Consider the following 14,794-nt stretch of genomic DNA (forward strand, 5'->3'; position numbering starts at 1 on the left):
TGACAAATACAATAATAGACTAGTGACCAAAGCATACTCTCTAGTTACAGACATGAATTAATTACTGTTAATCACCTATAGATATGTAGTCTTGACATAACAATCGACATAACAGCAGTGAGTCTATTGGGATATGTGAGGTAAGAGAACATTTGTCTAAGGTGTTTGAGGTGGTAGTGACAGGATGCAAACGTCTAACCTTTCTGTAATTACACAAGTGACACTCTCTACATCAATAACTAGCGTAATTTCACAATTTCATGTTTGACAAATATATGAATGCTGTATTTAGGATAGAAACTACAACTGACCATTCCTTCATCCAAACCTTTTGATTCAATGAAGTTGCAAGCCATACAATAGTCCTCAATGTTGCCTGCAAGAGAAACACGTGTTACTTTGTGTGACGCACTGCTTAATTATATACCACTCTTCTTCCATCAATATTTCCTCCAACTGGACCATGGGGGTCCTCAAACATGTCAAGCAAGGGCTGTTCTCGCAAGACATCTTGACTCCTCACTTGCAGTCCCCCAACGTGTTTGTGCGTGGTGCATGACTGTTTGTGAATTCAATGATACTCTCATTAGTTATGTTATGTGGCATTTAAATAGCGCTCTATATATCATTGGTATGATCTCAAAGTGCTTGTAGGTTGAACTCTCTTGGGGACCAGGTCAGTCGAGAGAGTAGGGCATTATAGGGTGCTTGGGTGCACCCTATATGTGAGAAGCTGATGAGATTGCCTGATGGTAGCTGCATCCTAACATTAGGTGTGTGGTATTGAGAGAACAGTTGAATGTATGCAGTCTGGTGGTTGGTCTCCCAGACTGCATTCTGTCGACCTTAGGCCTGTGTAGGATGCTTATTTGTGCAGCTAGGCTGTTTTTTTTGTGGGTATAACTGCGTTCTAGTATGATGTTGAGGTGTTCATGGAGTATTGTTCGTATGTGAGCAGCTAGGCCGAAATCGATCTAGGGGTGCAGCTGCGCTGTATTGTGTGTTGGTGTAGAGTAGAGAGTGAGCACAGTGATAGGAGAGGTGAGTGTCTGGAGTGGATGTGTTATTCTTGCCAGCCCACTGTTCCGGATTACATTCACGCATTTTGCGATAGATGCACTCAGAGGGAGATGGAACAGGAGGCTTCTAGGCATGTTTAGTAGACTCAGGAAGCGGATAGTCGGCAGTCATATCTAGCACCTGCAAGACGCTAAGGTTGTCATCTAAGGTAACCGTTTCCTGATTCTGTCTTGGTGACTTATTAGTCGCTTTCGGTGGTGTAATTGCTCGGTATCTCCTTGAACATTTGTCCGCAGGCTATGGTTACTTTCCAGTGTAATGTCAATGAGGTCATGATCGATGGTGTTGTAGGGTTTCAGCGGCCTCAGATGGTCTTATTCAGGTTTACAAAAAGAGCCAGGTTTTTAGAGCTTTGCGGAAGGCCATATAGTCTTGGGTGTGTCGAATGTGTGGGTGGAGTGAGTTCCACATAGTTGGTGCCAAGGTTGAGAAGGCGGATCTTCAAATCCTGACTGACTTGGACGTTGGACTCACTAGTAAGAGGGCAGTGCTTGATTTTAAAGTGCGTGATGGGAGGTAGGGTTTAATCTTCTCTTGTAGGAACATTGGGCCGGTCTTTGCACTGCTTGGTGGGTAATGCATAGGGTTTTGAAGGTGGCTCTTCGTCCTACAGGGAGCCAGTGAAGGGTGCGGAGAGCAGGGGAGATCTGGTCGCTGAGTCCAAGGGCGAGAAGGAGTTGGGCGGCAGCTTTTTGGGTTCTTTGGAGTTTGTGAAGTTGGTATGCCGGTGCTCCCAGGGATAAGGAGTTGGCATAGTCTAGTCTTGACATAACAATCGACATAACAGCAGTGAGTCTATTGGGATATGTGAGGTAAGAGAACATTTGTCTAAGGAGTTTGAGGTGGTAGTGACAGGATGTTGATACATTATTGATCTGACGGGAGAGGGTTAGGCCAGAGTCCATAGTGTAGCCAAGGTTTTTGACAATTTTTGAGGGGGGGTGCCAAGGGATGGGGGCCCTGGGAGTGGGGGCGGGAGAAGGGCAGTATTCTGGTTTCAGAAGGAGGTGGTTTGTTGTCATCCATCGGTCAATATCAGAGAGGCAAGCTTCAAGGTTGTGTGCTTGTTTTGGGAATTCTTAGGATAATTTGGGTATCGTCAGCGTAGTTGTAAAAGGAGAGGTTGTGCACATGGATGATTCCTGGTAGGGTGGTCAGATAGATCTTGAAATGGAGAGCAGAGAGGTAGGCGCCTTGGGGTACTCCAGTCTTCAGAGCACGAGCAGGTGAGACAAAAGGGGAGAGGAAAGCAATTTGTTTCCTTTTGCTGAGAAAGGAGGCAATCCATTTAAGTGCAGAGCCACGGATTCCTAGGGAGCGGAGGCGGTCAAGGAGGATAGAATGGGTAACAGTGTCAAGGGCTGCCGACAGAGCAAGGAGAAGCAGCGTTGAGCAACTCTCAGAATCTGATGCAACCTTGCAATCATGATCGATGTTGAAGCCTGATTGCGCGGGGTCAAGTAGTTTGTTGGATTCTACAAAGCAGTTGAACTGGGAGTATGCAGCCCGGTCAATGAGTTTTGTGAGAAATCTGGTGTTGGAGATCGGCCTGGGATGCCTTTTTTAGAAGCGGTTTGACATGCGCTATTTTAATTGCTCCTCGACATGGGAGAGCCCTGTATACCTCTGACACACGGTACAGGTTTGATCAGCCTTAGTTCCTAGTCTTCGGTTTCTGACTTTCAAAGGTTCATGAATGTAACAGTCTTTATAGGTCAAGGGTGCTTCCCGCCTTGCACCCCTCTCCTGTCTCGCCATCTTTCTCCTTCTATTAAACTGCCATCTTGGAACTGTTGTTTCCTCGTGTGTTGTGCCTCGCTCAGAGTGTGCTTTCCTGCTCCGCCTTTTATCTGTGTGGGGAAGTGTGATGGAAGTTAGGTGTGTATAATGATCCGTAATTGCCTGACCATGGTGTTGGGACATGTCAGGTATACAGCTCTGGTGTTAGACTGTTGTCGCTCACGGTGAACTGTCTGTGAGAAACTGTTTGTGTCGGGCAAGGGGGTGGGAGGTTGAGTTTCCTAGGTATCCTACCTGGGACGATGGGGAAAAGGTGCTACAGGGAAGGGGATACCGCATCTCACCCTCCGATGTCCCACTTCTACTCCCCGAAGACCCCTCATCCAGGTGATCCTCCCACACTGGTCCACCCCCAGGAACTGGATACAAAAGCAATGGCCTGGATGACAGATCCCCGGGCAGTGGCGGTTGAGACACACTACCAACGACACAATCTCAAGTTTGAGTGGAGACCTTCCAGTGGCAGTGCAGTAATAATAGACAAATAGACTTGCTGGTCAATGGCCAAGCATTCTACATGGAGCAGCAATCACTGTCTTAACCTGTAACTACCACCGACTGAGCTTGTTAAGCAGATTACTGAATTTGGGCATTTGCAGCACTGCCCTCCTACTGCCCCCTTATCCTTATGCCCCATGCAGGCCCTGACTGCCGCCAATTCGTCCTCCTGGATCTTCTGTGTCTTTCTAACCCCCCATCCCCCACCCCCAATCAACTTTGCTTGTCTTTTCCTGGACCCTTCTGCCTCTTGACTCAACCCTGATCCAATCCCTTCTTCACAAATCCCTGAATCAGTCCTCCCCTTTCCCTCCTCAGTCCCCCCCTTTAAGCCTCTCCCCTGCTCCTTTTTCATAATCCTTCCTGTAACTTCCCGCCCCCTTTCCTTAGCCAAAGTATTGAAATGGTCCCAACACCCATCGTCTGCATTTAATCCCCTGCTTGTGCTGGGTAACTCTTCCTTCATCAATATTTCCTCCAACTGGATCATGGGGTCCTCGAACATGTCAAACCAAGGGCTGTTCTTGTGAGACATCTTGATTCCTCGCTTGCAATCTCCCAGCGTGTGTGTGTGTGTGTAGTGCACAACTGTCTGTGTATTGAATGATACTCTCATTAGTACAGAGGGCAATGCCTGCTCTTCCTTCCCCCAATGCCTTCGGGGCGCACCCTACCTCAATGTCTCGAGCCACCCACTACATGCAACCCCCACACCGATCCATCATTCCCCCAGCGTCCCCCCCAACCTTGCCCCCCAGTACTAATCCAGATTGGCCCTGCGGTGGCCCCCTCCTGAATCCAAGCCCTCTATACCCAGGCAGGGACTCCATTGATACTCCCTGTTTCTCTTTTTTTTGTTGCCTTCCCGAGTCCTCCTACCAGCTCGCCATCTCAACTACCTGTCCACCTGTGTGATCTTCTTCCGCATCTCTCCAAAGCTCCTTGATAACCAGCTCTATTTTTTGTCAGACACTGTGCCCCTTCAAGAACTCTGTTATTGCAGGTTACATGCCCCCCATGCCATTCCCCGCCCCTATGCCACCCTGCCCACATTCAGCCAGTCCCTTACCTCCTTACCCCCACCCATTGTTGGCCCCTGACTCCACCTGTAATCTTTGCCCTGCCCGTTGCCTCCCCACCATTTATCGCTGCACGCTCGTCTGTGGGAGGGTTTATTTATTTTTATTTTTTTGCTTTTTTTAAACGCGGCTTAAGGGGAGGTGGGTTACATCAATGAGACGGGTCCCGCAGCAAGCACTGCTGGGCACACATTAGCTCACATGACATTTACATTCATATAAGAGTGCTCTTTCTTAAATATTATTTTTCTTTTTGGCAGAATATCCCAACTGTATCCTACAACGATCAAAGAGCGTCATGCTTTCTATAGTAGCATTCTGAAGACTCTTCGGTCCGACTGGAGCATAGAATTGCCTCAGGCACAATAGAAAATGGCCCACCATTGCCAATTGATATTGATATTTTATTTCTATCGCGCTCGTACACAATTTGTTTCAGAGCGCGAAATGGCAATGGCAATTCATTTTGTTGTGTCAGACTGTTTATGTAGGACACACGTTTTTTTGTGTGTGGATAAAATGTGATGCAATTGTGCATTTTAAAGAATATTCATTTAGTAACACTGGCCAAAACGAATCACTGCATGGTGAAGTACCTTTTCACAACTGGTGGCCCATTCTGACCAATACCACTGGCCCACACTAGCATTTTGCGTTTTGGTTCGGCCAGTGCCCTATAGGTCAATCCACACCTGCTCATTGCTTGCCACGGTTTTCGAAAAGAAACTTAAAACCTTGAGTGTGATTTATGAATGACACTCGCATTGCGGACATACGTCGGACCCTATACACCTTTTGCCATTTCCGTTTCCCATTAGTTCATAGGTTGAGCACAAACTACCTCATTCCTCACCAGTGATGCTGAAGGAAGGTTGCGTACCGAACGTACCTCAGACACTAGATCCTCTTGCCTCCTTAGACATTCTCACCTCCATTTAGTAGATAACTGCACATACCAGAATGCCGCTTGGCGTGATAGCAACTACGGCCCAATTCTTTAGCAGATGCCATTTTCAACCCTTCCCCAGCCTCCATGCAATACCCCTATCTCCCAACCCCTTCCTGTGTCTCCACTGACATGTGCGATCTTCCTACCACCTCTTCCACTGCTTGTGATGCAGCTCAACCCTGAATTGCTAGTAGGCTAGGCTATTTAATTCGCCATGTCTAACCGGTTAGCTGCCTCCGACCTTTAGGTTTTATTGCGCCCCTGTTTAGTCCCCTTCGCATACCCACGTGAACGTGAACGTTTAACCCCCCCCATACACAGGACTAGGAACTTTGGAATGCCAATGCCCCCTGCCCAGTGAGCTGTAACTTCAAAGAGAAGGACGACGTTAGCACTCTCTATCTCACACTTGTGACTGCCACATCCCAGTAATAAATTATAGATGGGAATTAGGGAAAGAATTGGGCCAGAACAGAACTCACAAGTGCTGAATGTGACTTGGCTGCAAGTGCAATGTTAGGGGAAAAAATGCACAAAGTGATTGATCACTTTTAAAAGTTCACCTGGGTAATAGCCAAATAAATTATTCATATATGGATCATGGGTGTGTGCTGACAGACAGCAGGCAGGCAGAGGACCAGGGTCGCACTGGCTGTCCAATATACAAATTAAACTGTGTGATGCGTTTTCTCGCAGCACACAGCTGCATGCGAGTATGGTGTCCAGGAGACATGAGCACAATGCTGTAAGTCACATCCTGTCCTCTATCTCCTCCTCCTCCTCCTCTCCCTCTTCCTCTCTTGGCCCCCCTGTGGCCATCTCATCCTCTCCTCCTCTTTCTCTCTGACAAATTGGTTTGTCTTTCTCATTGGTTTAGTTCTGTCCAGGTAAAACATGACTGCCCTACGCAAATCTAACGTGTGTAGGCTTCTTTCGGCCACGTTAGTAGGGTTCTGGAAGAAAGTAGGCAGTTTTATTGCTTGGTTCACATGGAACTTGGAGATAAATTTAGGCGCAAATCGAGGGTGAGTGCGCAGAACTACCTTAGCTCTGTGAACTGTAACGAAAGGGCCTAGAACTGAAAGGGCCTGTAGTTCACTAACCCTTCTAATAGAATTGATAGCCACTACGGAGGCTGTTTTATAGGTAAGACCTTTGAGACTTGCCTTATGCATAGGTCCAAATGGAGACCCCATAAGTATGGTTAATACCACATTCAGGTCCCATCCAGGAGCTGGATTAGAAATGGGGATGGGGAGGAATCCTCTTGACCCCTTCCATGAAAGCCTTAATAACTGGTATCTTCCACCACAACACCTTCTGTTGTGACGTAGTTTAGGCTGAGAAAGCAGCTAAGTAAACCTTAAGGGAATTAAAAAACAGCCCTGGGTCAAGTGAGTCAGTCAGGTACAATACAATGTGCATGGGAGAGCAGTCAATGGGATTGACGCCCTTGGTACCAGATAAAGCGTTTCCAGTTACTGGAATAGCAATATCAGGTGTTAGGTTTTCTCGCTTCCCTAAGTATGTCCATGCATCTCTGAGGGAGTTGCAGGTGTCCAAACTTTATGATCTTAGGAGGCAGGCCACTATCTTCAATGTTTGCGGGCATGGGTTGAGTGTCTCTCCTTTTTCCTGAGACAACAGGTGCTCCCCTGCTCCTCCAGAACCATCAAGGACCATATTAACACCCTCGCTCCAGCGTTGACCGATTTCTGTAATCACTCTTTCACCACTGGAACTTTTTCCTCTCCCCTTACGCACTCCCTTGTGCACCCCCTCCTCAAGAAGCCGTCTGATGATCGTACCTGCCCGGCAAACTATCGCCTGATCCCTATGAACCCTTTCCTGGGCAAACTCTTGGAAAAGCTGGCCATCTCCCATCTTACTCTCCGCACTGCATCCGTTGGTTGTCTCTATGACCATCAGTCTAGCTTCAGAGCTGCCAGAGGCCCGGAAACTGCTCTCCTGAACACCTGTGATGGTCTCCTCTCTAACCTTGATTCCAGCATCCCTTCTGTCCTCATCCTCCTTGATCTTTCCTCTACTTTCCACATGGTCAACCACACCATCCTGATCAATCGACTCTGTGAGAACCTGGGCATCACTGGTCAGGCACTGGAGTGGATGACCTCCTTCCTCTTGGACCGCCCCTCCCAGGTCCAGCTTGGTCCTTTTCTCTCTGCCACCTCTCTCTCTACCTGGTGCATTCCCCAGGGCTCTATCTTATCACCCTGGTTTTTCAACCTCTACTTGACCCCTTTGGCCCACCTGATCTCTACCTTCTCCTCTAACATTTTGTGTTATGTGGATGACACTCAGCTTTCCTTCAGGCTCCCCTCAGCCTCCTCTCCTCCCTTGCTCATTCCTGACTGTTTATCTGCGATTCAGGATTGGTGCGCCTCAAACGATATTTGCCTTAATGCCAGTAAGACAGAGATCCTTCTCATTGAGACCCCTCCTCCTGCTTTCCCTCTCACACTCTGGCCGCCCGCCTTGGGCCCTCTTTCTTCGCCTTCCTGTGAGGCAAAAAACATTGGTGTCATCTTCGACTGCACTCTCTTTCTCTCCTCACATCTCGGACGTCGCCAAGACATCCCACTACCAGCTGAACCTCCTCTAAGGGTCTCTTCCCTTCCTCACTCTCTCCCAGCAGCTCACCGTCTCCAGAGCCCTGGTTCTCTCTAGGCTGGACTACTGCAACAGCCTCTTTCTCAACCTGCCTTCCTCTACTCTCCACCCTCTGCAACTAATGCAGAACAGCACTGTGAGACTTATCCTTGGCCTCAAGCCCAGGGACCATATCTCTCCAGTCCTGAAATCTCTCCACTGGCTCTCGGTGGATGCAAGGATCAAGTTCAAGACCCTTTGCATTGTCCACAAGGCTTTCTGGGGCGGGGGCGCGCACTACATCCAACGCTCTCATCCAAAATACCTTCCTTCTCGAGCCCTTCGCTCAGCTACCTCCAATTCTCTAAGGGTCAAACGCTCCTCCAGGCAGAGAATGGGGGGTAGATCTCTGTCCTCGGCTGGAGCCTCCCTCTGGAACAGCCTCCCTGCCCCTCTCAAACTAGAGCTGGACCAACTGAAATTCCAGAAGCGGCTCAAAACTTTCCTCTTCTCCTCTGCTTTCTCTCTCTCCCTCCCCTGCTGACCTCCCAGACCTACCTGTCTGCTGGACTGACTGGTTTCTTGGCTACCCTCAGAGTCTCACGGAGTACAGGCTCCTCATGATCCGTCACCCTGCACTGCCTCCCGGCCTGCCACGCACTTAGGGGCTGTAACTGTCACCCTACGTTCCACTGTCTCCTTGCACTTACCCAGAGCCGCGCTGCACATACTCAGAGCTTCACTGCCCTGTTTTCCACTTGCACTCCCCCCTCCCTACCCCATTGCACTTCCCGTTCCTCGCACTTGCACAATCTGAATAACACAGGCCCAGTAAGATCGTTTGTCTTGTCGCGCCTAGAAGCAGTTGTGTACAGGCGCGTTATAAATGACATATCATATCATATCTGCAATAAACAGATCCCCGAAGGGGTAAGTGTGTCCCCTTAGGGATGTGACGACAGAGCGGTCTTCTATACTGAAGAGATAAACAAATCGCTATGGGCCCCCACTAGTCTCAGAGATATTTTTCCGATTGTACATGCTGGTTGTCCCTGGGTTCCTTTGGTGAAATGGATACAAAACATGAATACAAATGGAGGAACAATCTATCGCTTCTGTGAAAGTGGTATGAGCAGGCCTATTGAGTGTCCAGTTGGGAGAGGAGAGGGTCCCTGAAAGGTATCAGTGAAGAGAGGGGCTCAAAGTCACTGAATGGGACAGTCCACGGAGCTGCCGGAGTATGCCCATACAGGGGTGCACCTAAGCTAAAATTTCAGTGGGGGTGCAACCCTTTAAATGTCGGGAGAGGTGCTAACTTCAGAGACTGTGGGGACGGGGCAAACTTACTTGTGTGGGGGCAACGGGGCATCTAACTTCTATACTAATTATTTCTGATGAGACTATTTTGGTGAAGCTTCAATGTTACAAACAGTTAACTCTCTCCTTCATTTCTGATATTTCACACTTAAGGACTGCTGTGAGAATAGGCTGTCTCCTGTCCCCATTACCCTTTTAATCACTCTCCTGACATGCAAGTGCTAACCCCACGTCACATTTTCAAGTGCCCAAACCTGTATGCATATGAATGCAGGTGCTAACAGTGAAATGCTTTATGTTAGTAATTGCAGTCCTTTGTTAACAGCAAAGCCCAGTTTCTGTCCATGGCTCTGTAGGTCAACCAGGCTGAGTGAACATAAGGCCGAAATGTTCTGGGGTGCTCTAAAGTCCGATCTGCTCAATGGTGTTGCGCCACTAGTGTGGGGGCAATGGGGCATCTAACTTATTTACACATTATTTCTAATGCGACTTTTCTGGCTTACAAGCAAAGCAACTCTCGTCTTCATTTCTGACACATCACATTTAAGGACTGCTGCGAGAATGAGCTCTCTCCTCCTCCTGTCCACAAAGCGTTTTACACACCACAGGGCACACTCCGCGCACCACATTTGCAATATGAAGAGCATTATTAGACATGTTAAATGTGTGGCTGCGGGACCAATGGGTTTTTAGCCAGTTTTGAAAACAGTACGTACAGTGAAAGGTCAGGCACCCACATTTCGTATAGCTTCTGGTGAAACTTTAACAAATATTATGACATGTACAAACCTAGCACTTATATTCTACAGCACTGAGAAAACACTGATCGAGGACATTCACACATCTGCGGGTCTACAGCACTGAGAAGGGACTGTACAGGACATTCACACTTCTGGGGACTTCTCAGCACTTAGAAGGCACAGCTCGAGGACATTCCCCCACTGGGATCCTACAGCACAGAAAAGTTCCTGCTCAATGACATTTAAACCACATAACTTTGCCTATTCCTTGGAACCATCGGCTGCTGGTGTAGATGTACACAGGCACCCAGAGCTGGCATTGCGGGACCAAGCAGCAAGAGGTGGTACTGCATGATCAAGAAGCAGGAGGTGCCACTGCACGATCATGCAACAGGTGGTGGCACAGCACGATCAGGCAGCCAGAGCTGGCAATACAGAGCCAAACAGCCAGAGCTAGCACTCCAGATCCAGGCAGCAGGAGGTGGCACTGCACGATCAGGCAGCCAGAGCTGGCAATACAGAGCCAAACAGCCAGAGCTAGCACTCCAGATCCAGACAGCAGGAGGGGGCACTGCACGATCAGGCAGCCAGAGCTGGCAATACAGAGCCAAACAGCCAGAGGTAGCTCTCCAGGTCCAGACAGCAGGAGGTGGCACTGTACGATCAGGCAGCCAGAGCTGGCAATACAGAGCCAAACAGCCAGAGCTAGCTCTCCAGGTCTAGACAGCAGGAGGTGGCACCGCACAATCAGGCAGCCAGAGCTGGCAATACAGAGCCAAACAGCCAGAGCTAGCACTCCAGGTCCAGGCAGCAGGAGGTGGCACTGCACGATCAGGCAGCCAGAAATGTCAGTGAAAGATCAGGAACGCAGTGTTGGCACTGCATGCTTCTGTGCCCAGGACTGGCAATGCATTGTTATTTACCCTCGGCTGACATTGCAAGATCAGTCACCCAAATCTGGAGAACGGCAGGTACCCTGAGGAGACAGGCCCCAGCCAGAGACCCCCTTGGGGCAGAGGTGCCAGAGGCTGACAGGCATTCCCGGGTCACACTTTCGGGAACCTGACTCTTCTCCGTCTGCTTTGAGAATGCTGTACTCTGATCAGACACTGCTGATACTGTACTCGCAAACACTGCTGCAGGATACCGGACTAAAACGGAATGCAAATGATGCTGGGCTCACACACACACACTGCAGAGGATCCTGGACTGACGGACACAGCTGAGGATGTTGGATTCACAAACACTGCTGAGCAAGGATTCTAGCCTTGGGAACAGGCACGCTTTCCTTTTCAAAATTATGTGGGACTCGGGTATAATTTACTTCTCCATAAAGTGCACTCAATTTAAATCATGGAAAGGCAATGTGCGGTTGCAACACAAGTAGCCATTGGTGCTCCATAGGGTGATTGGAGAAGAGTTGCTGCATGTACACTTTGCATGTCTGTGGATACAATGCTCCTTTTTGAGATAGTTTTACAAAGGTAGCGGGCGCCCCTCTCTCGCAAGAACAGACATGATAACCTGTTCAGTGGTTATTAACCACTTGAGAGTTCGCAGCCACTGCTTTTACTCACTGTGCCTTTCACAGATGGGAAATATCCATTTGCATATCAGTCTTTGTCCTGCCCAGGGGCAGTCCAGCACCGGAATACAATGGCAACTCCAATCTGAACGAGAGTACCACCAGCAACCCCATACACATGTTTCACCCTTGTTGGGGATCATCAGTGAGGTGAAGCTGATGCCTCTCTAAGCACAGTGAGTGGGAGACCACGTCTGGTTGCCCCCAGGAGACCTAGGGTTACCAATCTCAGGTTCCTTAAAAAATAGTTTTACAAAGGTAGCGGGCGCCCCTCTCTCGCAAGAACAGACATGATAACCTGTTCAGTGGTTATTAACCACTTGAGAGTTCGCAGCCACTGCTTTTACTCACTGTGCCTTTCACAGATGGGAAATATCCATTTGCATATCAGTCTTTGTCCTGCCCAGGGGCAGTCCAGCACCGAATTACAATGGCAACTCCAATCTGAACGAGAGTACCACCAGCAACCCCATACACATGTTTCACCCTTGTTGGGGATCATCAGTGAGGTGAAGCTGATGCCTCTCTAAGCACAGTGAGTGGGAGACCACGTCTGGTTGCCCCAGGAGACCTAGGGTTACCAATCCCAGGTTCCTTAAAAAATAGTTTTACAAAGGTAGCGGGCGCCCCTCTCTCGCAAGAACAGACATGATAACCTGTTCAGTGGTTATTAACCACTTGAGAGTTCGCAGCCACTGCTTTTACTCACTGTGCCTTTCACAGATGGGAAATATCCATTTGCATATCAGTCTTTGTCCTGCCCAGGGGCAGTCCAGCACCGAAATACAATGGCAACTCCAATCTGAACGAGAGTACCACCAGCAACCCCATACACATGTTTCACCCTTGTTGGGGATCATCAGTGAGGTGAAGCTGATGCCTCTCTAAGCAAAGACTGATATGCAAATGGATATTTCCCATCTGTGAAAGGCACAGTGAGTAAAAGCAGTGGCTGCGAACTCTCAAGTGGTTAATAACCACTGAACAGGTTATCATGTCTGTTCTTGCGAGAGAGGGGCGCCCGCTACCTTTGTAAAACTATTTGTTAAGGAACCTGGGATTGGTAACCCTAGGTCTCCTGGGGGCAACCAGACGTGGTCTCCCTCTCACTGTGCTTAGAGAGGCATCAGCTTCACCTCACTGATGATCCCCAACAAGGGTGAAACACGTGTATGGGGTTGCTGGAGGTACTCTCGTTCAGATTGGAATTGCCATTGTATTTCGGTGCTGGACTGCCCCTGGGCAGGACAAAGACTGATATGCAAATGGATATTTCCCATCTGTGAAAGGCACAGTGAGTAAAAGCAGTGGCTGCGAACTCTCAAGTGGTTAATAACCACTGAACAGGTTATCATGTCTGTTCTTGCGAGAGAGGGGCGCCCGCTACCTTTGTAAAACTATTTGTTAAGGAACCTGGGATTGGTAACCCTAGGTCTCCTGGGGGCAACCAGACGTGGTCTCCCTCTCACTGTGCTTAGAGAGGCATCAGCTTCACCTCACTGATAATCCCCCACAAGGGTGAAACACGTGTATGGGGTTGCTGGTGGTACTCTCGTTCAGATTGGAATTGCCATTGTATTTCGGTGCTGGACTGCCCCTGGGCAGGACAAAGACTGATATGCAAATGGATATTTCCCATCTGTGAAAGGCACAGTGATTAAAAGCAGTGGCTGCGAACTCTCAAGTGGTTAATAACCACTGAACAGGTTATCATGTCTGTTCTTGCGAGAGAGGGGCGCCCGCTACCTTTGTAAAACTATTTGTTAAGGAACCTGGTATTGGTAACCCTAGGTCTCCTGGGGGCAACCAGACGTGGTCTCCCTCTCACTGTGCTTAGAGAGGCATCAGCTTCACCTCACTGATGATCCCCAACAAGGGTGAAACACGTGTATGGGGTTGCTGGTGGTACTCTCGTTCAGATTGGAATTGCCATTGTATTTCGGTGCTGGACTGCCCCTGGGCAGGTCAAAGACTGATATGCAAATGGATATTTCCCATCTGTGAAAGGCACAGTGAGTAAAAGCAGTGGCTGCGAACTCTCAAGTGGTTAATAACCACTGAACAGGTTATCATGTCTGTTCTTGCGAGAGAGGGGCGCCCGCTACTTTGTAAAAATATTTGTTAAGGAACCTGGGATTGGTAACCCTAGGTCTCCTGGGGGCAACCAGACGTGGTCTCCCTCTCACTGTGCTTAGAGAGGCATCAGCTTCACCTCACTGATGATCCCCAACAAGGGTGAAACACGTGTATGGGGTTGCTGGTGGTACTCTCGTTCAGATTGGAATTGCCATTGTATTTCGGTGCTGGACTGCCCCTGGGCAGGACAAAGACTGATATGCAAATGGATATTTCCCATCTGTGAAAGGCACAGTGAGTAAAAGCAGTGGCTGCGAACTCTCAAGTGGTTAATAACCACTGAACAGGTTATCATGTCTGTTCTTGCGAGAGAGGGGCGCCCGCTACCTTTGTAAAACTATTTGTTAAGGAACCTGGGATTGGTAACCCTAGGTCTCCTGGGGGCAACCAGACGTGGTCTCCCTCTCACTGTGCTTAGAGAGGCATCAGCTTCACCTCACTGATGATCCCCAACAAGGGTGAAACACGTGTATGGGGTTGCTGGTGGTACTCTCGTTCAGATTGGAATTGCCATTGTATTTCGGTGCTGGACTGCCCCTGGGCAGGACAAAGACTGATATGCAAATGGATATTTCCCATCTGTGAAAGGCACAGTGAGTAAAAGCAGTGGCTGCGAACTCTCAAGTGGTTAATAACCACTGAACAGGTTATCATGTCTGTTCTTGCGAGAGAGGGGCGCCCGCTACCTTTGTAAAACTATTTGTTAAGGAACCTGGGATTGGTAACCCTAGGTCTCCTGGGGGCAACCAGACGTGGTCTCCCTCTCACTGTGCTTAGAGAGGCATCAGCTTCACCTCACTGATGATCCCCAACAAGGGTGAAACACGTGTATGGGGTTTCTGGTGGTACTCTCGTTCAGATTGGAATTGCCATTGTATTTCGGTGCTGGACTGCCCCTGGGCAGGACAAAGACTGATATGCAAATGGATATTTCCCATCTGTGAAAGGCACAGTGAGTAAAAGCAGTGGCTGCGAACTCTCAAGTGGTTAATAACCACTG

Source organism: Ambystoma mexicanum, chromosome 10 (assembly GCF_040938575.1).
Source record: "Ambystoma mexicanum isolate Mex_15411 chromosome 10, UKY_AmexF1_1, whole genome shotgun sequence".
NCBI lineage: Eukaryota > Metazoa > Chordata > Amphibia > Caudata > Ambystomatidae > Ambystoma > Ambystoma mexicanum.